The sequence below is a fragment of the Meles meles genome, chromosome 6 (assembly GCF_922984935.1).
Source record: "Meles meles chromosome 6, mMelMel3.1 paternal haplotype, whole genome shotgun sequence".
NCBI lineage: Eukaryota > Metazoa > Chordata > Mammalia > Carnivora > Mustelidae > Meles > Meles meles.
In genome coordinates, this window is record NC_060071.1 from 146,358,869 (window position 1) to 146,381,859 (window position 22,991).

General features: G+C 51.5%; 1 protein-coding gene across 2 annotated transcripts in view; it reads left to right on the forward strand.

Moving 5' to 3' along the window:
- The window catches only part of EML1 (EMAP like 1), a 175,572-nt gene that overhangs the window by 11,591 nt on the left and 140,990 nt on the right, over window positions 1-22,991 (forward strand). The window contains exon 1 of one of the 2 annotated variants that reach the window (XM_046007636.1): window positions 19,718-19,870. The exons of the other annotated variant lie outside the window; for it this stretch is intronic. The gene's annotated coding sequence lies outside the window, so the exon portion shown is untranslated. Of the gene's footprint in view, window positions 1-19,717; window positions 19,871-22,991 lie in introns of those variants that run through there. 2 annotated transcript variants of the gene reach the window in all.

Here is a 22,991-nt window from a genome sequence, read left to right on the forward strand (position 1 = left end):
AGGACTCCAATTCTGATTTGCACTGTTGCTGATCAGTGGCTCAATCCCCATAGCCCCCTCGCCATGGGGCCGCCATCAGTCCATTGGTCAAGCAGGGGCTGCCTGGAGGAGGTGTGCCCGAGGAAGGCAGAGGGCAGGAGCCAAGCCCCAGCTGAGAGTTGGCACAGGGGCAAAGACACTGAGGCTCAAAGAGCTCAAGGAACCTGCCCCGGTCGCCAGCTGGTGAGGAGCAGCCCTCTCCCGGCCATTACTGTACTCAGCGAGGGGATAGGGTCTTGACCCTGGGACGGCTTTCAGTGAAACGGAGCTCCGGAAGGGAATTACCCTGGGTGAGGTCACTGGGGGGCCATCAGTCCAAGGGTCAGCGCCTGCCCTGAGGACCCTTCCCCAAGCTGCTGGAGATGGCACCACGGGGAGGGGTGCTGCCGATGACCACCATCACTCCAATTCAGGGTGGCTCTCGGTGTGGGATGTCAGGCCCAGAACGCCAGCAGGAGCTCGGCGCCAAGGAGTAGGGTCTGCGGCGAGCCCCCCCCCTGATAAACTGGGGAAGTCACGGGTAGCGGGTCTGGCCCCGCCCTGGGCAGCAGGGAGGTGGGGGGGAGGGCTGGCCCTCAAGGCCACTCCGTCCCCCTCCAGCATGAGTCACTGCTTGGCTCAGGGCCCAGGCAAGCCGAGGGAGGCCTCTGGCCGGGGTTCCCTGAGGTTAGCAGCCTTGGTGTCCAACCACTCCTTGGTGTTCCTGGCAGGCTTCTGTCCCTTTAAGAACCTGAACTTGAGATGCTAGGGTGGGTGGTGAGCTGGCTGGAGCTCGGGGATGTTCCAAACCTTGCCTTAGAGGATCCTGGGCCTCACTTTTCAGTGCCTCAAACGCACGGCCTGGGGTTCTCAAACTTTGGTCATTACAGCCACGTGGGGTGGGTGCTGCCTGGAACGGTGCTCTCCTGAGCCCCTCCCAGGCTCCTGGGATCGGCCTCTCCGGACTTCCCTGGTGGCTCACGGTCCCGGTCTCCCGCCCCCCTTGGCACATCTGTGAGGTTCTCCACACCCTCCTCGTGTTCACGCTCTCCAGTCCGCACACGTGCTCATCCGTATGGCTCACGCCCACCCTGCCCAGGACAAGTGAGCCAGACCTGCCGACACACACACACACACACGCACACACACCCAGACCGGTCACACAATTTGCAGGCCCAGTGCAAAACGAACACGCAGGCCCTTTTCAAGAATCATCAAGGATCTCGAGGTGGTGACAGCGGGACGTCCAACCAAGCCTGAGGCCCGGGTGACAGCAGGGGTCACACGTCAACAAGGCCAAGTCCTGCATACACGCAGGCCACACACCCTGGGGTGCTCGTGCACAAGCCTGCCCACTGCACACACACGCGTGCACACGCACGTGCACACACATGCGTGTCCACACACGCACGCTCACAGACACACACACACGCTCCTACGCGGTGAGGCTTTCAAGACAGCTTTTTATGGGGCTCAGGAGGTGCGCTGGTTAATGTTTAATAAAGCAGAATCAAAGTTGAGTCACATGTGAGTTGCTCGTAAGCAAGAAATGCCAGATGGGGTATTCGCTGAATCACTGTCTTGGGTTTCGTGAGTAACATTTTAACTAGGTTGTGACTAGTTTGGGAAAACTTCTGCGCTCCCATGCCTACCCCAGCATCTAAGTTAAACCGGCCCTATTTCACGCTGCGAACGCCACAAAGCGCACCGAATAAAACTCTGCAAACAGGGGCACCTGAGTGGCTCAGTGGGTTAAGCCTCTGCCTTCGGCTCAGGTCATGACCCCAGGGTCCTGGGATCAAGCCCCACATCGGGCTCTCTGCTCAGGGGGGAGCCTGCTTCTCCCTCTCTCTCTCTCTGCCTGCCTCTGCCTACTTGTGATTTCTCTCTGTCAAATAATAATAATAATAAAAAAAAACCAAAACTCTGCGAACAGATTTCTCTCCCAGACGAATCCAGGAGTGGGAAGGGGGAGGCTCGCCGGCCTGCGCGCTCGGGGAGGTGGCCTTGGTCTGTCACCTGTTCGGAAGCCCCGGGCTTCCCGCCCCGCGCACAGTTGGGGCTTTGGAAGGGGGCGCTTAGGGCTGTACAGACGCACCTCGGAGATGCTGCGGGTTGGGCTCCAGACCGCCGGGATTTGGGGACGGTCACTATAAAACGAGACAAATGGATGTTTTCGTTCGCATAGCATATGTAAATGACCTAGGAAGTGTCCAAGAAAACAGTGCACGTGCCTTCGTTAGAAAATATTCCTTTCTAAGAAATGCTGACCACGCCGAGCTTTCGGCGGGTGCTGATCACTGAGCACAGACCACCTGTTTTTCTTAAAGATTTACCTATCTATTTATTTTTATGAGAGAGAGAGTGTGAGCGCACACAAGCAGGGGGGAGGGCAGAGGGAGAAGCAGACACAGGGAGCCTAATACAGGCCCGGATCCCAGGACCTTGGGATCATGACCTGAACTGAAGGCAGACACTTAATCGACTGAGCCACCCAGGCAGCTGAGCCCAGATCGCCTTAACAAATACAAGAATAACAAAAAGAATAATGAAATATCGAGGGAATTATCAGACTGGGACCCAGAGACATGAAGTGAACGAATGTGGTTGGAAAACAGTACCAGGAGACTTGCCCGACACAGGATGGCCACAACACTTCAGTTTGTAAAAATCGCGGTATCTGTCAAGTGCAGCAGGACGGAGGACGCCTGTGCTCGTCAAAGCAGAGGATCGCACTGATTGCCAGACGCACATTCTCCTCTGGACCACTAGGAAAGAGAAAACCCGCTCTTCGTACCCCGACGCCAGCCGAGGCGTTGATGGGTGAACTTGCTCTGGGCTCAGAGGCGCTCAACTGTGAAAAGCGTGTCTTAGAGTGTGTGTGAGCAGGGATCAGCCTCCCTGTCCACTGATGGGGAAGACTGAGGTCCAGACGGGTAAGAACCAGCCGGGGGGGCTTGTGGGCTCCTGCTATTATGTGAACAGAGCCTTAAGAGGGCTTATTCCAGAGTTCGACCCACGACACATGCGGGGTTGCTTTTTCCGGGCTGAGGGAGACTTGCCTCAGTTTCCCTGAAATACTACTGGTGCGCCCCTCTCTGTGCAGCCTGGGAGCTCAAGGGTTCCCACGGTGGAGGCTTTGTTCTTGCACCTCCCCCACATTTGACCAGAGGTAGGCACAGTTGGGAGCATTTTCTTCAAAGCAAGTTTTAGAGATAATGGTAATTTTGAGGACTGAGTCCTGCTTTGAGCCCAACCCACGACTTCCCATGCAATAATTCATGATGGGGGGATTTTTCAGAGACAGCCACTGGCCTTGGAAGGCGATGAGCTCATGAATATGCATGACTTGTCCTCATAAATTATGCATTCGATAGGGAGGCTTCCTGGGGAGGCCAGGGAAGGCGGGGAGTGCTTGGTCCCTACAAGGCTTGCTCACAAGCCCTTCTTGTAAAGCCCAGACCCTGCGTGCCCTCTCTCCCCGTGACAATGAAATTGCGGGGTGCCGCCGGGCTCCATTCAAACATGGCACTCTGGTCTTCTAAGAATCTGGAGTTTACTTGGCTGTTGCTTCTTTAAACTGGCAAGGCTGGCGCGTCCGGAGGGGGCAGAGCAGGTGGGCCCTCACCACCCCCCAGGGCACTTGCTTCAGAATCATAGACCTTGATAGTCTGCCCGCACAGAGGCTCCCACAGCTGAAAAGCTGACGCCCAGACGTGATTTACATGTTGTTTAGATTTCAAGGGCTCGTATCCCTCTGAATGGGAGCCTGCTCCTGTCCCAGGGGCCCCCGCATCTTGCGATAAGCCCTGGGCTGAGAGTCAGGGTAGGACCCAGGTGGTAGCAGGAAGGGAAGGAGGTGTCTGGGGAGACCGCAGGCCCTGCCCTCCCCCAGAGCCACCCTCGACCTCCCAGATGGGTTGCCATGTGAGCAGTGGGCACACGGGCAGTCAGGGTTCAAGGTGAGCTCTGCGTGGTTTGCTTGGCTGGATGGAGGTCGCCCCTCCCCGGTGTCCGTCCCTCCTCTTGCCCAGCATCTGCCCCCTGGGCCCACCTTCCCTGGGGCTTTCCGGAGGTTCCTCCACATCTTGTGGGTCACACCTCAGCCGCCCTTGAGAATAGTGCTGGGCCAGGGGGAAAGGGAAGGGCCTGTCCTGGTGAGTGGCTGGGAGGCAGGTTCGGAGACGGCTGACGGAACACGGTCTCCAGCCCCGCCGCCGTGGGTGAAGCCCCGGGTACGTTTCCCTCTCCCCTCCCTGCGGCAGGGCCAGAGGACGCCCCCCAGAACACTGTTAACATGCATGGATGGAGAGCTATGGGCCTAGGCTGAAACCATTCCATCTTTCAAAAAATAAACTCCCAAACGTGTACAAGAAGCAAAACCTCTACAGAAAGTTAGAGACGCAGAGAACAAGAAACCACTATCTCGGCGGTCCCATCATTTGGCGATGCCGCGTGCCGGCCTGCAGGCTTCCCTCCCTGCCACGCCTGCTGCTGAGCAGGACGGTCCCCACCAGCCACCTGATAGAGGGCGTCTCCCGTCTCTTGGTCTCACCATCCCCCTGAGTGTTTCTCACGTCGCTGTGTCATCTCTAGAATTACTGCTTCTAATGACTGCAGAACTGAGTGCCTGGAACCATTCCCTTCTGTTTGGGCGTTACTGCGGAGGGTTTTAAAAAGTCATGCTCAAAGGAAATGAATTTCGTCCGTCTACTAATTTAATTCTTCTGTCGTGTCACTAATGGAAGGCAGCTATCGACCCGTCCTCCTCCGCACGGCAAGCCTCCCACAGCAGGAAACGCGCCTCCCTCCCCAGCCTCACTGTGAGGGCCTCGAAGACAGGACGGGAGCCCGCTGCACCCCCAGACGCACGCTCACAGCCCCCTCTGCTCGTCTTGTCCCCACCAAGGAAACACCTATCCTGAGCCCGACGGTCCCCACGCTGGCATCACCCCTCCCACCTTCGGCTGAGCAAACCGTGTCTCACTCTGTCCTTGTCTTCAGCCAGTCAGTACAGGGTCAGGGCTCAGACGCTCCCCAACCACCGATCGACCAACACCGGACCTGGGGGAGCCACAGGCAAGCAGGGGGCCATCCAGCCGGAGGGCCAGCACCAGCAGAAACCGGTGGCCAGTCAGAGAAACACCGCAGAGGTTGAACCAACTCAAGACTGAACAGATGTGGGGATGGGTCAGGAGGGGGACCCCACCCCCCGCAGGGACCTGGACCGTCAGCGTCTTCACTGTCCCAGGGGGGCGATAATGCTGCCTGAGCCTGGGATTCTTCTTAAGTGTCCTTTTGTTTCTTTTAAGATTTTGTTTATTTATTTGAGAGAGAGAAAGCATAAGAGAGAGAGAAAGAGCACGATCAGGAGCAGGAGGGCAGAGGGACAAGCAGACTCCCCCACGGGGCAGGGAGCCCGATGCGGGGAACGATCCCAGGACCCCGGGATCCTGACCTGAATCGAAGGCGGACGCTCAACTGACTGAGCCGCCCTGGTGCCCCAAGTTTGTTTGTTAAAAATTCACAGTTAGTGTGCAAACATACAGCAAAGCGAACGCGTCGTAAGTGCTCTGCGTGGTGACTTCTCACAAAGTGAACACACGCCTGTATCACCAGTACCCTGACCAAGAGACAGGACGCGACCCCCGAACCCCCCCCCCCAAGAGACCTCTTCCAGGTACTGCCCGGAAGGCAGACACTTTCCAGATCCCTCACTATAGATGGGCGATGCTTGCTGTAGAGGACGTCAGGCATTTGCAAACGAAGGCTGGGCAAGAGCCGGCGGGGCTGGAACTCACCGCCTTCCCGCCGGACTGCGGGTTACTGGAAGCATTTGGAAAGCCGCGCTCAGCTGCTAAAGCGGAACGATAGGGTCGGGACGTCTGTAGACGTGTGCGCGAGCAGGACACACCCACGACTCCGGGGATGGCCCCAAGAGACAGAAACACACGCATTTACTGAAAGACAAGCATGTTGGCAGCAGCAAGTCCAGGAAAGCTTCAGACCGGACCCTGGCTGCCTGCCTGTCGACGCTGACAATCGGGAACTGGACCCGCGCATCCCGCACGAGAGCCGCGCTCGGCCGGGAGAAGGGAAGGCGGACGCGCGGCCGGACCGATCGCAGAAGCGAAGGGAGGTCGGCCGACCCGAGGGCCCACGGGGAGGTTCCCTGGACCGTTCCCGGGGTTACTGAGCTCGGGGCCGTCCCCCGCGTGCCCAGCGAGCGTGGCCGTGGTCCGCGTCACTATCCTCGTGACGTCCCTCTAGAGCCTTCACAAACTGGACAGGTGTCCGACGGATTTTGGCTTTTACCGTTCACGTTCCCTCACCTCTTTGAGCCTCAGCCCGGAATAAAAACGCGTGTGGGGGGGGGGGGCGCCTCCGGGGCTGAGGCGGGGCAGCGTCCGACTCCTGATTTCCGCTCCGGTCGGGTCGCGACCTCAGGGTCGTGAGCTCGAGCCGCGCCTTGGGGTCTGCGCTCAGCGTGGAGTCTGCAGGCCCCCGTTCCTCTGCTCCTCTCCGCACCTGCTTGCTTGCGCGCTCTCAGATACATAAAATAAAATCTTTTAAAACAAAATGAGCGTGGGGAGTGCCGTGGACAGGCCGCTCAGGGCTGTGGGGGATGCCCCTTCCGCCCGCAGGCGGGTCAGCACACGCGCTCCGCTGGGCAGGGCCAGGCTGGGCCAGGCTGGGCCAGGGGGAGGCTTTGGTTCCCAGAGGTCACTGACCTGGGGAGGCCCTCCCTCCAAAGCAGGGTTTGGGTATGGGGGCTGCACTTTGCTTCATGCTGGGATTGCAGGCCAGCTCAGGGCCTTTCCTCGAGGAGAAAAGGGTTTGCAGCCAGGAGGTCTGGGTGCCGCAGTGGGGGCGCCTGAGCCAGGCACAAATCCCATGCCGGCCAGTGATCTGCAGTGTGACCTCCGGGGATGCCCTCGTCCCACCCTCCTCCCCTCTTCCTTCCCTCCTCCCCCACCTCCCCCTCCTCCCTTTCCCTCTCTCCCTCTCACTTTTTCCCTTCCTTGTCTCCTTAGCCCTGCAGACAATAAAGTGGTGCTCACAGAGGCCACTGACCTGCCCCAGGTCCCATGGACAGAAAGAGCCGGGGCCAGAATTCAGCCCTAAGTGTCCTCCCTTGTGCCCTCCTGCCCCCACTGGGGCTAAAGGTGGTCTTTCCCACCGGACACAAGCTAAGCTGCTCCTGCTGGGCCCTTGTTCAGAAAACCTCCGTCTGCCAGAACCCCTTCCTCTTGGTCGCTTCCCCAAAGGAGCACAAAGCTGGGGCTGCTGCCCCGTGTGTCCGCCCTAGACAGCTGGACCAGGAGCATGGCAGCCCGGCCTACCCTCGGGGCCAGGTCTCCTGTGAGACTCTGAGCAGGGGAGCCGTGCTGTCCCCGCTCCGCCCACCGGGAAACCAGGCAGGATGAGCCTCAGCCTCGCGCGGTGGGAGAGGTGAGGCCAGATCCAGCCCCCACACAGCCAGTGACTCTCCTGTGGGGTGCGACCTCCCAGAGGGGGCTGGGGGTGCAGGGCAGGGGTGGGGGTGGAGGGTTCAGCCAGGGAAGCCACAGCCTCTCTGTTGCCCTTTCTCTGTGGATGACAACCCGAAGACGTGCATCCGTGTTGCCCCTTGGCCGAGATGCTGCTGTGATCCATATCTAAAGGCACCTGAGTGCAGGCTGGTTCTTTCCAGGAAAGGGCTGCGGCAGGTGGTGGCCTGAGAGGTGTATTCTGCCCCATGTACGGTCTCTGTCCTGGCAACATGCACACGTACGTGGGGCCAGACGGGGCCCTGCCTGAACAGAGACAGAGGCCTGGCCCAGGAGCCCCTGGATGAACGCCCAGGACTCTGCAGACAGACAGAAGAAGCGACAGGACGCGCACAGGCGTCTCTAAGAGAAGAGTCACTGCAGGAATGGGCTCACCTGGTTACGGAGGCTGAGAGGCTGAGAGGTCCCGCCGTCTCCAAGCTTGAGAATTGGGAAAGCCGGTGGAATAATTCAATCCAGTCCGAAGCCTGAGCACCTGGGGGCCACTAAGTCCCAGGGGGTGTGAGTGCCGGTCTGCATCCCACAGTCAGGAGCACAGGTGACCCAGGGCCAGAGCCAAGATGACGAGATGACTTCCCAGCGAGCGCACTCGCCCTTCCTCCACCTTTTTGTTCCATTCAGGCCCCGAGGGGACCAGGGGCCCTACACCGAGGAGGGCGATCTTTACTCGGCTATACATTCACACGTACTTCCATTCACACGTACTTCCCGAGACACCCGCACAGACACTCCCAGAAATGACGTTTGGCCTCGGATCAGGGCATCCCTTGGCCCAGCCCGGTCAGCGTGTGCATTCACCGCGACACCCACAGAGGGTGGGAGGGGGTCTGTGTGGACAGCAGAGAGCCTCCGTCCTACAGACAGCCCCCGTGGGGTGTCGCTCTCTTGGCTGGAAGGATGGACACCTTTGGGAAGAATCCGAACTCTTCTCAAGATGCTAAGCCAAGGAGCTGCTGCCCTGTGTGTGACGTGGGGCCCCCAGAGCTGTGCTCCCAGGAGAACCAGGTCCAGAGGGGGGACAGCAGGGCAAGGAAGGAAAAAGACCAAAGGACGCGGAACTGCCTCCCTCAGGGGGCTCTGCGTGGGAATGGCACCTCAGTTTGCCCCGAGGCCAAGGGCAGGCCCTTCGGGCTCACTCTCTGTGCAGCTGTGGGTTAAGAGCTATGGGCTGGGAGGCAGGGGAGGGGAGAGCAGGGGGGATGCATTTCTCTTCACCTGCAGGACTGTTAGAGCTCAGATTCCTGAACCCAGAGATTCTGAGTCATTGGGCGGATAATCTGCATTTCTAACAAGCTCCCTGGTGCGGCTGGTGCCTTCCTGTTTTCAAAGGCCAGAGCCCAGTGGAGCTCGAGGACTTATAGAGGGCAAAGAGGGCCGAGGAGGGTCGGAGCAGGCTTCCTGAAAGGGATACTATAGGTGCTCCTGGAAGGAAACAACTTGGTGGCTGAGCGGAGGAAGGAAGGAGAGAGGCCCCCATCAGCCCTGCAGGCCAGGTATGTGGCAGAAAAAGCGGGACGAACTGTGCATGGCCACGGAAGCTGGCATGCTGGGTGACGTATGCACGAAAGGTTCTTGCTAGACCTTCGGCTTGGCCGGCAGGAGGTCTGTGTCAGTGGCTGGGGACACCCAAACCACGGCCATACCCATTCCTCAACTGGCATTGTTTCCTTGTGATAAAATATGCCATATTACCCGTGTTTAAGTACAGTTCAGGGGCATTAAGCACATTCACACTGTGAATTCGCCACCATCATCTGGCTCCGGAACTCTCCATTCTGCAAAACAGAAACTCTGTATTCATTATTCATTAAGCGCTAACTCTGCCTCGCCCCTCCCCCCACCCATGGTAACCACTGTTCTACTTTCTGTCTCTATGAATTTGACTCCTCTAGGGACATCATTGGTGGAATCCTACAGGATTCGTCTTTTGCGACCGGTTTAGGTGACTGCCTTTTGTGATTGCCACTTAGCATTAATGTCCTCAAGATTCATCCATGCTGTGGCAGGGGTCAGAATTCCCTCACTCCCTGCACCACCCCCCCCGCCTTAGGAGAAGAGACGTTTATTCTTCTCTGCAAGCCCCAGAATTTCCTTACCTTAAAACACTTTTTTAAAGTTCAGTTCTAGAATAGTTAACAGTGTCACGTCAGTTTCAGGTGTGTAATACAGTGATTCGGCACTTCCACGCGTCGCCTGGTGGTCATCACAATAACTACACTCTTCATTTCCATCCCCGACTTCCCCCTTCCCCCGCCAGCCCCCCTCTGGTAACCACCTGTTGGCTCTCTATAGTTACGAGTCTGTCTCTTGGTTGTGTCTCTCTCGCTCTCTTATTCCTTGGCTTGTTTGTTTTATTTCTTAAATTCCACCTGTGAGTGAGACCATATGGTATTCGTCTCTCTCTGACTTATCTTACTTAGCACAAGACTCTCTAGCTCCACCCATGTCGTTGCAAATGGCAAGATTTCATTCTTTTTCAGGGCTGAGTAATATTCCATTGTGCGTGTGTGTGTGTGTGTGTGTGTGTGTGTGTGTGTGTGTGTGTGTGTGTAGCCATGACCGCTTTTTTATCCATTCATCAATCGATGGACACTTGGGGTGCTTCCATAATTTGGGTGCATGTATCCCTTTAAATTAGTGTTTTGGTAGAATGTCCTCACGTTTAAGGCTGAATAGTGTTCCATTTTATGGGTACACTGACTTTTGTTTCTCCATTCAGCTATCCCTGGGCACTGGGGCTGCTTCCGCCTGTTGGCTCTCGTGAGTAATGCTGCTGTGAAGACAGGCATGCAAATATCTGCCTTGCAGTGTTTTGAGGACACAGCCAGAAGTGGGATTGCTAGATCTTATGGCAACTCTATGTGTAATTATTTTGGGGAACTGAATCAGTATTTCTTATCACCCACAGATTGAGAATTTCAGGGAGGCTTAGCAATGGTGGGATGAGCCGGTCATGATGCTCTCACACTATTTAATGCTTGATTAATAGCGTCATTATCTTGGACTTAAAAGCCGGGTTAGAACTCTTCACCATTGAAACTGCATTGGACAATGTTCAATATCCACCCAAATCCACATCAATAATTTGTTCCACTTGGCAAGGGAAAATGTTTAAAATGCAATGAAGCTAGCAGATACCCGCAAGTCTGTGTTGCCAAGCAGCAATCGTGCTCACAAGTGGCCCAAGCCTTTCTTGTGAAGAGAGGAAGAGGCCAGCATCCGCGCGGAGACAGCGGGTCTGTCGCTAGTGGAGTGGGGCCGGGCCGTGGAGCTTCTACAGGAGGCGAAGAGCAGTCCCTCATCGTGGAGTGTGTGCTCTGAAAGTACAGCCCTTCCACTGGGAATCACAGTTTTCCAAGGTCCTCTTGCTGGTTTTGCTGATTCATATTCCCACAATTCCTTCACCGCATAATATTTTCCCATTGCCATGGTGACCGTGTGAGGAGAAGGCATGGGGAGAAACTTCAGAGTTTCCTGCTCATTTCACAGAACTGAGATCTGACTTCTGCTGGAGAGTGGGCTACATGTTTCTATTTTAAAGAGAAGAGGTTAGGTTCCACCAAGCCGAGTTTTCTCGGGCTCCGAGAGAGCAGGAGTCAGGGAATGAGAACAGCTGGGTAACTGGTCCTGGTTCTAGCACTTTCTGGCTGGTTCTGGCACATTCTGATTGTTCACCTTGGGCAAGGCTCTTTCCTTCTCTGAGCCTTGGTTCCTTTCTCTGTAAAGTGAGATGCAGAATGGCAACTAGGGTTCTCTGTGGAATTGATTGAGAAAATGCAAGACGTTTACAAATTGTAAAACTTTATTAAAAAAAAAATCCCCCCAAATTCCTCAAATACAAAGCCCCTTAGTCCCGGCCAAGGTGCTGCTGCAGGTGGTTTTAACTGGCGGTGCTCTTGGCTGTGTTCCTTCCGACTGCCCCAACCCCCTCATTCACACACACAGCAGTTGACCTCATCAAGGACAGGATCTTTATTGTGTCATCCCGATCCCTCCGATAGGCAGAACACACAACTTTTCCTAGTGCAGGCTTCAAGAAATACTTCCATTGAGCTCAAACTTGGATCCAGCAAGCACTTGCCAAGTTCAGTCTGTACCAGGCTGTGGGGCCACGGACACAACTTGGGGGAGGGAGCTGAGTCACCCCACTTCTGAGACCGGCCTTTGATTTCATAGCAGCCTTTCCTGGGGTGGGGGACAGAGAGAAGCACACTTAACTTACAAGGGCACAGTGAAATGGAAGATTCAACCCTATTTCAGAAATGTTCCAAAGCAAAGCGGTGTGTCCTACAGCTGGGAAACTGCTTAATTACAATGCCACGTGTTATGAGAACTTCTCAGAACCTCTCTCTTGGCAGAGGTGACCCAGAAAAGGGAAGGGGACATTCTGTGTGGTGGGGTGGGGTCTCAGAGAGTTTCGTAGAGCGGCTGTCCTGGCTGAGCGTGAAGGACACAAAGTGCCACGTGGACCAGGCTGCCACAGAGGAAGAGATTTCGTGGCACCGGGAGAGCTGTGCACAAAGGCGCACGGCTAGCTGCGATTGAAGGAGTTGTCAGTAGCTTCGTGTGTCCAGAATGTGGAAGGGGAGGGAGGTGGACAGACGCAGGCAGGCCAGGAACGACTGCACGCACTACAGCACTCAAGTAATGCACACAAAGAGAATCCGTGCTCAGATCGTGCGTCCTGGGCACCAGACCGCTGGTCAAAGCGGGAAACTTCGAAGCGCATTTGAAAAACCCTCAGTGTTGGTGGTGTCTTTTTGTCCCCGGTTTAGGGCTCCAGAGTGACCCAAGCATTGGTTGGGTGTTTTGATGTGGAGTCAAGACAGCCAAGAGCTGCAGACCCCTCCACCACTGAGGGGATCCCGCCAGAGGATCCTCTTCTGGTCCTTTCTCCGCAGACCCCACTTGGCCAGCAACTTGCTTGAGAGGCATAGAAGGGAGGGGGTAACCCTCTCTTCTGGCAAGTCAGCCCAGCAGGGATTTAGCAGCTGTGATGGGGACTCGGGGAGCTGGGAGTGTCTGTGTGCAGACAGTAAGACCTGTTCTGCAGATGGTGTCCTGGTCACCTGTGCGGACAACTGACCCAGTTTAAGGTCCTCCAACGGGAAGAACCCATCCCTGAGATGCCAAGAAAAGCACTGTTCCGAAGGCCACGGCTCTGGTCCCCGGGACCCTGCCCTAGGCGCCAGGAGGAGAAGGCTCGGGAGGAGTGTGTGCAGGAGAGGGTCACTTGAGAAGTCAGAACAGAGAAGCCAGAGTCTCGGCAGTGGTGGGGGAACAGGAGCCTCTCTCATTTCCAGGGGTCCCTTTCTCACCCGCAGCCATGCATTCAGAGCAGACAATCCAAACCTCCTTCGTGTATGTGGTCGGCCTGATGTCACTCTTTTGGGGGCCTCATAACCGATGAAGGGGGTGCTCTCCACGCTACCCATCCCCACCCTTTAAGACACCAGTCTGGACCAAGGACAAGGCATATGTGTTTCAGCATCTGGACAAGTGTCGTGCTGTCCTCTAATGTCCCTGCTGTTGATGCTCAGGTTTTCTGGGGATGGTACATTGGAGACACGCAGTTTAAAGGTTGAGAAAACACCCCCCGGTCTCCACCTTCCAGAGCAGCCAGCCAAGGAGGGGCAGACAGGCAAAATACTCAAGGCCCCTTTATTTCGTTACTATCCTCTTTCTCCCTTCTCGCCTGGGAATAGAAACAGGGGCCAGCTGGACTTGATCTAGCCCCTGTCACCCTTCCCATGTCCCATGTCACCCTTCCCATGTCCCACCCATCCCTCCTGCTCCACGAATTCCAGTCACCGGACATCCATAAATGTCACACACAGACCTTCCTGCCTCCTTCTCTCGTGTCCACAGGGTTCTCATGACACCTGAACCCCATTGTAATGCTGTTCCCCCACTTTCCTCCAAAGTGAAGAGATTGCCCTCTCTGTCTCCTTCTGGTCCTTTTCTGAGAGTCAGGGCCACTTCAAATTCCAGTTCTGACACTAGACCAGTAATTTTACCTCCCTGGGCCTCAGGTCCCCCATCTGTAAAATGGGGATCATAACACCACCTGGTTAAATAATGAGAATTCTGTAACCGTGTGATGTGGTGAGCATAGAGCCTAGCACCTAACACCGACGGAATAAACATTAAGTCCTTTCCTTTCCTACTCTTGCCTCTAGCAATTTCCGCTGTGATGAGAATGATGTGTGTCTGCCTCACCCACTAGATGTTGAATTTGAAGTGTCTATGACTTAGTCCTTGGTGTTTGCCCCAGCAGAGTGATTGTCTTTTTTTTTTTTTTTAAGACATGAGTCATAGTAAGAAATATATTTTATGTTGTAACCCATATGTATAAACATCAATTAGGTCCAGATGTGTTGGGATCCTCTGTCATTACTGATTTTTTTAAATGGTCTAACTGTTCTATAAATTGCTGAGAGAGGGCTATGAACATCTCGTATATTGTGAAGTTATCTATTTCTCCCCTTTATTACTTTTTCAAAGAATTTTAATTTTTAGGTCATCTCTATACCCCAGATGGGGCTTGAACTCACAACCCCGAGACCCAGAGTTGCACGCTCCACTGAGTGAACAGGTGGGAAGTCCCTATTTCTCCCCTTTAGAACTGTCAGTCTTGCTTCATGTACTTTGAGGCTCTAGTGGGCACAGGCACCTTTATTACGGGTATGTCTCCTTTTGACCCTTTCATCGTTAGATGGTGTCTCTCTTCAACTCAAGCGATATTCTCTGTCCTGAAGCCCATTTTATCTGGTATTGATAGAGTCACTCCAACCTGGTCGTACCTATGGCTGGCGTGTCGCATCCTTTCCAACCCATTTACTTTCTGTCAATGGGACTTCATATTTTTTTTAAATTTTATTTATTTATTTGACACAGAGAGCACAAGCAGGCAGAGAGAGAGGAGGGAAGCAGGCTCCCTGAGGAGCAGAGAGCCTGATGCGGGACTCGATCCAAGGACCCTGGGATCATGACCTGAGCCGAAGGCAGAGGCTTTAACCCACTGAGCCACCCAGGCACCCCGGGACCTCATTTTTAAAATGGGTCTCTGGTAGACAACATATATGTTTAGCTGTGTCTCACTTCTTGTCCTATTCTAGTAACCTCTGCCTTCTGACTAGAGTGGTTGCCCGTTCCCATTTAATATAATTGATTTTTTATTTCCCCTTCGTCACCTCTGTTTTTAATTTCTCTTATTCACCTTTCCTGCTCATTTTTTAAAAAGATTTATTTATTTAGTTACTTATTTATGTATTTATTTTAGAAAGAGAGAGCTCGAGTGGATGGGGGATGGGGCAGAGGGAAAGAGAATCCTGAAACAGACTCCCCACAGAGTGCAGAGCCAGATGCAAGGCTTGATCCCATGACCCTGAGATCATGACCTGAGCTGAAATCAAGCATCCAATGCTTAACCAATTAAGCTGCCTGGGCGCCCTTTTTGGGAATTATTTGAATATTTTGGGGAATTCCATTTTAATCTACCCATTGACTTTTTAGCTACATCTCTTCACACTCTGTATTTTTAGTAATCATTCTGGGGATTATAACATACATCTTAATTTTTCACTTATGCTTCAGGTTAAAATTGGATGAGTCACATAAAATGTAAGAATTTTGCACCCATTTGGTGCACTTATCCTCATTCCCATCATCCTTACACTGCCATTACAATATGTATTATAGTTGTATCAATTATGAATTCCACAAGACAGTGTTAAAATTTTTACTTCAGACAGAAATGGGTAATTTTCTTTAGATTTTTATTTATTTATTTAGAGAGCAGGGGGAGGGGTGGAGGGAGAGAAAAAGAAAATCTCAAGCAGGCTCTGCACTGAGCATGGAGCCAGACACAGGATTCGAACTCACGACCTCACAAACTCACAACTCAAACTCAGTTAAGCTGAGATCTTGAGCTTAACCAAAATAGAGTCGGACACTTAACCAACTGGGCCATGTAGGCACCCCAGAAATGGATAATTTTTTAAGTTAAGAGGAAAATGGTCTTTTGTATTTGCTATTTCTGATGCCATTCATTCATTCATGAAAATCTGAGATGTTCTCCTTCCTTTGCCTTCAGACTGAAAACTTCCTTTAGCATATCTTATAGCACAGGTCTGGTGGGCACGAGTGACCGAAGTTTCCTTTATTTTAAAATGTCTTTATTTGATCTTTATTCTTGAAGAATACTTTTGCTGGATATAGACTTCTGGGTTGATAGTATTTTTTCTTTCAACACTTTAAAGCTGTTGTTCCACTGTCCTCTGGCCTCCATGGTTTTTGATAAGATGTCTGCAGTCATTCAACGATTGATTCCCTTATATATAATGCATGGTTTTTCTCTGTCTGCTTTCTAGCTGTTGCCTTGATCTAGTTTCCAGCAGTGTTTTGTGATGTGTCCCAGACATAGCTTTCTTTATCCTATTCAGATGTGCTGAGCCTCTTGAAATTATAATTTGTGTTTTTCTTCAAGTGTGAGAAGTTTTCAGCTATTATTTCTTCAGATAACATTTTCCACCCTGTTCTCTTCCTTTCCTCTAGAATTCTTAAACCTCTGATATTGTTTTACTGTCCCTGAGGCACTGTTAATTTTATTGTCTTTATCTTCTCACTCTCTTTCAGATTGGAAAATTTTTATTCATCCCTTTTCAAGTTTATGGATTATTTTTCCTTCTCATTCTGAGTCCAGTGAATTTTTTTTAATTCAAATACTGTGGTTTTCAGTTCTGAAATTTTCATTCAATTAATTTAAAATGTATAATTCAGAGGTTTTTTAGTATGTGCGCAAAATTGTACAATCGTCACCACTACATAATTCTTTTTTTTTCCTAAAGATTTTATTTATTTATTTGACAGAGAGAGATCACAAGTAGGCAGAGAAGCAGGCAGAGAGAGAGAGGGGAAGGAAGCAGGCTCCCTGCTGAGCAGATAGCCGGATATGGGGCTCAATCCCAGGATCCTGGGATCACGACCCGAGCCAAAGGCAGAGGCTTTAGCCCACTGAGCCACTCAGGTGCCCCACCATTACATAATTCTAAAACATTTCCAAAAGAAACCCAATATTCATTGGTAATCACCCCATTTCCTCTTCATTCCAGCTGCTGGCAACTACTAATCTACTTTCTGTCTTTATAGAAATTTCCTATATATATATTTCCTATTATAGAAATTTCCTTTAATGGAATCATAAAATATGTGGTCTTTATGTCTGGTTTCTTTCACTTAAGAATGTTTTCAAGTTTTATTCATGTGGTAGCCTGTACCACTGCTTCATTTTTTTAATGGCTGAATAATATTCCACTGCGTGAATATACTACATTTTGTTAACCCACTCATCAGTTGACAGAGGTTGGATTTTTTTTTTCCTACTTTTTAACTATTACGAATAATGCTGCCAATTGGTTCATTTTTATATTTTATATCTCTTGGTTGAGACATCCTATCTTTTCTTTATCAGAACATACTTTTCTTTTTTTTTAAGATTTTATTTATTTATTTGACAGACAGAGATCACAAGTAGTCAGAGAGGCAGGCAGGGAGAGAGAGGAGAAAGCAGGCTCTCTGCAGAGCAGAGAGCCTGATGTGGGGCTTGATCCCAGGACCCTGAGATCATGACCTGAGTTGAAGGCAGAGGCTTTAACCTGCTGAGCCACCCAGGTGCCCAGAACATACTTTTCTTTACCTCACTGAATATTGTTCTAATAGCTGCTTTAAAGATCTTATCTAATCATTCCAATATCTGGATCATTTTGAGGTTGGTTTCCATTGATTGACATTTTTTTTTGAGAATAGGTGGCATTTTCCTGGCTCTGCATATATAGAGTAATTTTGGATTGTATTCTGGACATTATGGGTGTTCCGTTGTAGAAACTCTGGATTTGGTGATATTGTTTTGAAGAGGGTTGATGTTTTTGTTTCAGCAGGAACTAACTTGGTTAGATTCAAACACTTGTGGTGGGTTGGGAGCCCAGATTTTAGATCAAGCTGCTTTTAACATGCCACGCACCTGTGTGGTTTGGGGGTCAGCCAGAAACTTGGGCAGAGTTAACACACACAATTTTATGTATTCCTTCTCTGGCTCTCTCCATTATAGGGTTTCTCCCCACTCTCCAGCCACTCTGGTTGTCCAAGCCTCCTTCTTCTGGTTCCTCAGTCCAGAGGGACAATAGGCTTCCTACTGGAATCTAGCCACCTTGTCCCCCCATCACAAATGTGCCTGCCTCCAGGGAAAAGCCACAAAAATGGGAAATTGCCCTACGTGGGTTGCTTCTTATAGGTTTTTTAAAAAAGATTTTATTTATTTATTTGAGTGAGAGAGAGAGAGAGCATGAACAGAGTGAGGGGCAGAGGGAGAAGCAGAATTCCCACTGAGCAGGGAGTCTGATGTGAGACTCAATCCCAGGACACTGAGATCATGACCTGAGCCGAAGGCAGACACTTAACTGACTGAGCCCCCCTCAGGCGCCCCTTTTCTAGGTTTTAATGTTTCTCCAAAATCTCCCTGCTTGTGTTTACTCTCCAGGCCCCTCAAGATGTTGTTTTTGCTATTTTGTCCATAGTTTGTTTATTTGTAGATGTTGTCTGTGGGAGGGTTGGTTTGTGAGGAATTTACTCCTCCATGCAGAAGATGAAAACATATATATGCGTGTGTGTATGAATATATATGTATATTTGAATATATTAATATATTTGAATATATATTCAAATACATGTACATTTGACTATATATTTAAAACAAATGGTTTGTGAATCAATACTTACCCTACTCCATGTTCACACATGATATACTCTGATATTTTCTGCTCTGCTCCACAGTATTTCATTTAAAAAATGCTGGTGTTAGTCCCTTGCTAAATTGATTTCATGAGCCAAGAGTGGGTCATGACCCACAGTTTGACCCATGGTTCTCTAATGTCTGGCAGGCAAGGGGCAGGTGCTCTTACTAGAAGAGCTCATTGAGCAAAATGCAAGAGGTCCCCCCTCCCCCGCCCCAGTTTTCTGAACATCCTGGGAGCAGGGTCATCGTAATGGACGTTCTCACAGATGGGTGAACATCTGTGTCCCCTCCCCTCCCCCTCTGCCTCCACCCCCGCCCCCACCCCCGCCCCCACCTTTGGTCCTGCAGTGACCAAAGCCCAAAGTAAGAGTCCTCCAGGGTCCAGGCTTTGCTGCTACATGTCATTCGCAGGCTTTTGCTTGCATGGCCCTGACCCCCCAAGGCAGCAACATAAGGGTGTAAACTTTTTATTTTACTAAATGGGGACATTTATTTTTTTTTAAGATTTTATTTATTTATTTGACAGAGAGAGATCACAAGTAGGCAGAGAGGCAGGCACAGAGAGAGGAGGAAGCAGGTTCCCTGCTGAGCAGAGAGCCCGATGTGGGGCTCGATCCCAGGACACTGGGATCATGACCTGAGCTGAAGGCAGAGGCTTAACCCACTGAGCCACCCAGGCACCCCCTAAATAGGGACATTTAAAAATAATGACCATCTATCTACGCAAGCCATCGTTTCATTAAAAAAAAAAAATCGCAGAAACATCAGCTAGACCATCTCAGAACAAGGCAAAGAACTGAAGTCATTCATTCTGTGCATCATGAAAACGCACTGCACATTTTCTCACTCGATGGTAGGGTGTTTGGGGGTCTGTGATCCAGCCAGGGACACAGGAGGCCGGGGCTGAAAAGACACTGGGAGATTTCAGAATCCACCTCCCTCTTGTGTCAGGCCCAGAACGGGGTGGACATTTACTCAGGGTCCCACACCTGAAAGAGAGATAATGTTTTCCAGTTTTTCCGCAGAAAATTCACCAAAATTCCTAGCAGCTCTGACTGCAGACGCAGCGCTTGCTCCCAGATCCCATCTGTGCTCCGTAGGCTTCCCAGATCACTGAGCTCATTTCACTAACTGCCGCCAGTCCCCTGGGGTGGCTTGCTCTGCCCTACTTGCCACCACCCAGATACGCAGGGCCTTGTGGCGGAGAACAGAGACGGGGATGGGCAGAGGAACCCGCCAGGCCAGGTGGGTGTGCCCCCGCCCCCCCGCAGACCCGCCCTGCTCCCAGCCGCTTGGGAGGCCCAGAGCCCCATTAGTGCTTGCATAATGGATGCCTCTCTGCTTGGAAATCACCAGCCCATCTTACTTAATGACAAGGAGAGAAGCGGGATGCCGGTGCTCTGCTCCTGAGGCTGGTCTCTGCCTCCTAGCCCCCTTGGAGGAGGGGCGGCCGGGGGCTCACGCTGGGAGGAACTGGCCAGGTGTCTTTCTTCTGCTTCGGGAAGACTGGGTGAGCGTCTCCTCCCTCCCACCCTCAGGCCGTCCTGCTGAGGGTCGGTGTACTGGGCCTCTGAACCATGCCCGGGGCGGATGGGGTGGGCAGGAAGAGCTTGTGTCGGGGAAGAGCCTTGCGCGGGGTTAAGAGAGACCCGGGTCGGAGGGATGGAGTGAGGCAGAGCTCCAACCAAAGACCAGAGGGGCTTGGAGGCAAGAGGGGGGGATTCTAGGGGTGAAGGGCTTTCCCTCACCCTCAGAATGGGTCTGGTCACCAGAGCCAGCCATGCGGTCACGGCCTAGCACCCAACCCTGCTCTTCACCACGGGGTCCTGGCAGGGCCTGGAGTTAGCTGATGCACCTGGTTTGGCCGTGGCGAGTGTTAAGATTCGGCTGGAAGGCTGCCTCTTCTCGTAGTCCTTTCCTGAGTGCACCCTTTTGTCCTGCCACCCAGCCTCCTTCTGGGGCCTCTCCGACCTCCCCATGTCCAGCAAGGAAAGGGCTCCTGCCAGACACATCAGGGGCTCCAGGCCCTTGCTGCAGGCCTGCCCATACTGGGTATTGCAGAGTTTATGAAAACCCTTGGGCCTTCTTTATGCTGGGCTTCTGGCTGCATGACCACCCGCATAAGCGGTATAAACCTTATCTGTAAACCTTGTCTGCTCGTGGGGATGAGCCAAGGATGTCAGCCTTGCTCATGGGTGACCCACAAGCTCAGGGGTAAGGAGCTGTCCTGGTGCATCCTTGGGAAGCCTTGGGTCAGGAGAAGCTGCAGCAAGAAAGGGCTGGAACGGGGGGTGGGTAGGAGGTTGTGGGGGGGTGGGCACGTTGCCGGCATCCCCCTGAATGGTGGAGAAAGTTGAGAGCGAAAATTCTAATTGCAAATCCCACTGACAGCTTGAGTTGAAGGGGAAAGATGAGCTAAATTTAACCTAGCCAGTTAAAGAGCCAGAAATGCAATTTACTAATTAGCTTAAAATGGAAACGAGTCCAGTGACCATAAAGAGATTTTCTAGTTACAAAATACAAAAAAAAAAAAAAAAGAGGTTGTTCCTTTCTTCATACTGACATGCATTTTTATATTCTAATACTGTTATATAATTAGGAACGTAGCCTGCTGGCACAGTTTTAAGACAGGCAGAGAGCATCACAGCCCGCTCGTAAAGTTCCAGGAGGCTGTGTGCCGGCGGCAAATCCATTTTCTAATCAGGGAGCATCGGGAAGGATCCAGTCTGGGTTCTCAGGGAATGCAGAGCCCACTGGGCATCCAGACAAGGTCCCACACTGGAGTTCCTCTCCACGGCACTGGGGGTGCAGGGGCTCAGAGGAGGGGGCGGCATCTGGCAAGGAGGGAGGAGGGGTCCCCAGAATGGGAGGCATCTGAGATGACCCTTGAGAGAAGGTGACTGGGAAAATGCAGAGTGTATCCGCCGCCTGTTTGGGCTGTTGTAACATGATACCACAGCCTGGGGGGCTTAGACTACAGAGATTTGCTTTCTGGAAGGTGAAGATGGAGCTGCCGGCAAGTCTGATTTCTGGGGAGACTCTCTCCGGTCCTGCAGATAGCCACCTTCCCATTGCGTGCTCACACGGAGAAGAGAGAACGCTCTGGTGTCTTCCTTTTCTTAGAAGGACACACCAGTCCTGTCACATGAGGGCCCTACCCTGTGACCTCATTTAATCTTGAGTCCCTCCTTCTCTCCAAATGCGGGCGCATCAAGGGTTAGGGCTCCTATATGGGAAATTGGGGGACAAAATTCAGTCTGTAACAGAGAGCAATGAGAAGGAACAGCATGACATCTGAGACAGAGCAGAGTGGGTGTGTATCCCGAGAATGAAGGGATTCGCGTCACAGGTGAGCAGGCTGCGGCATGAGCAGACGTGATAGACTCCGTACTGGAAGGTCTGACTTGAACCCATCACATCAGTCCCCAGATCGGGCTTAACTCTTCGATCTCCAGGCAGTGGGGAGTCCCTGGGAACTTCTGAGCGGGGTGGCGATTGCATTCGAGCTGCATTTTAGCAGACCAACCCGGCCGCGCTTGGAGGATACATTTCCATTACCATGGGATGTACTTTGTTGAATATCATTTTGGGACCAATTTGGGAGGCATGCCTAAAACAGAGGTCTAACTTCTGAGCCTCTACTGTTTCCCACATAAAGGCAGTGCTGGGGTAGCAACAAAGACTTTGAACACAGCATTTGTAGATCGGTCCAGGACATTATAGTCATCGCACAAAACGTAGCATTTGGGAGAAAGCGTTCTCTTAGCAAATTTGCATGGTACAGTTTATGTTTCTACTCTTCCAACTGAAACAGATGGTTTTCCCAAACTATGGCTATCTTTTAAGAATATTTCCTGCTACTGTAATTTGGTGCAATAAAATGTCCTTTGGGCAAAAATAAAATCTTAGCAGATAAAACAGCTGTTCATATATTAAATATGTAGAAAAGTATGTCCTTGACGTCCTCATAGTTGGAACTGAAAGGAAGTCCTATCTGTTTTAAATAGAGAAAGTGTAAAAACCTGTGAAATTAATTACTGTAGAATCCCAATGACATCTAGATGAACATGTCATTATCCCATTCATCGGATATGGTTAGTTTTTAATCAGTAAATGACATCATCAAAAATGCACATAGTCATATAATTAAGGATCACATCACAGTATGTGGTATATAAATGAATTCTAAGTTGTTGTCGTTAGTAATATTGGGCATAAATTAATACCTCTCTTCCCCAATGGCTATGTGTTGGCCATAAATTTATTCTCAAACTACCTTTCCTGCCAACACCTCTATTTCTTGTTGGAGTGGCCACTATATTAAAAATAGGAGCCTACACATTGATACGCTATGGGGATTTTTTTTCCTGGCAGGTTTACTAGAAGGCCCTTCATACTGGAAGCTCCAACCACATTGTCCCAAGCCTTCCACCCGTTTTCAAGTGCATGAGTTAGAGTTCTTCAGAAACCCACCTACTATATAAAAACAAAGTAAAAAGACGCTTAAATCTTTAACCTCCTTGACGTTTTTCTTATTAAAAAGGAAGATCCTTTAAGGGCAGGAGCTGAGAGTTCACCTTCATTGCCGCGGCACCTGACTTTCAGAAGAAGGTTCCCAGTCAATGTCTGTA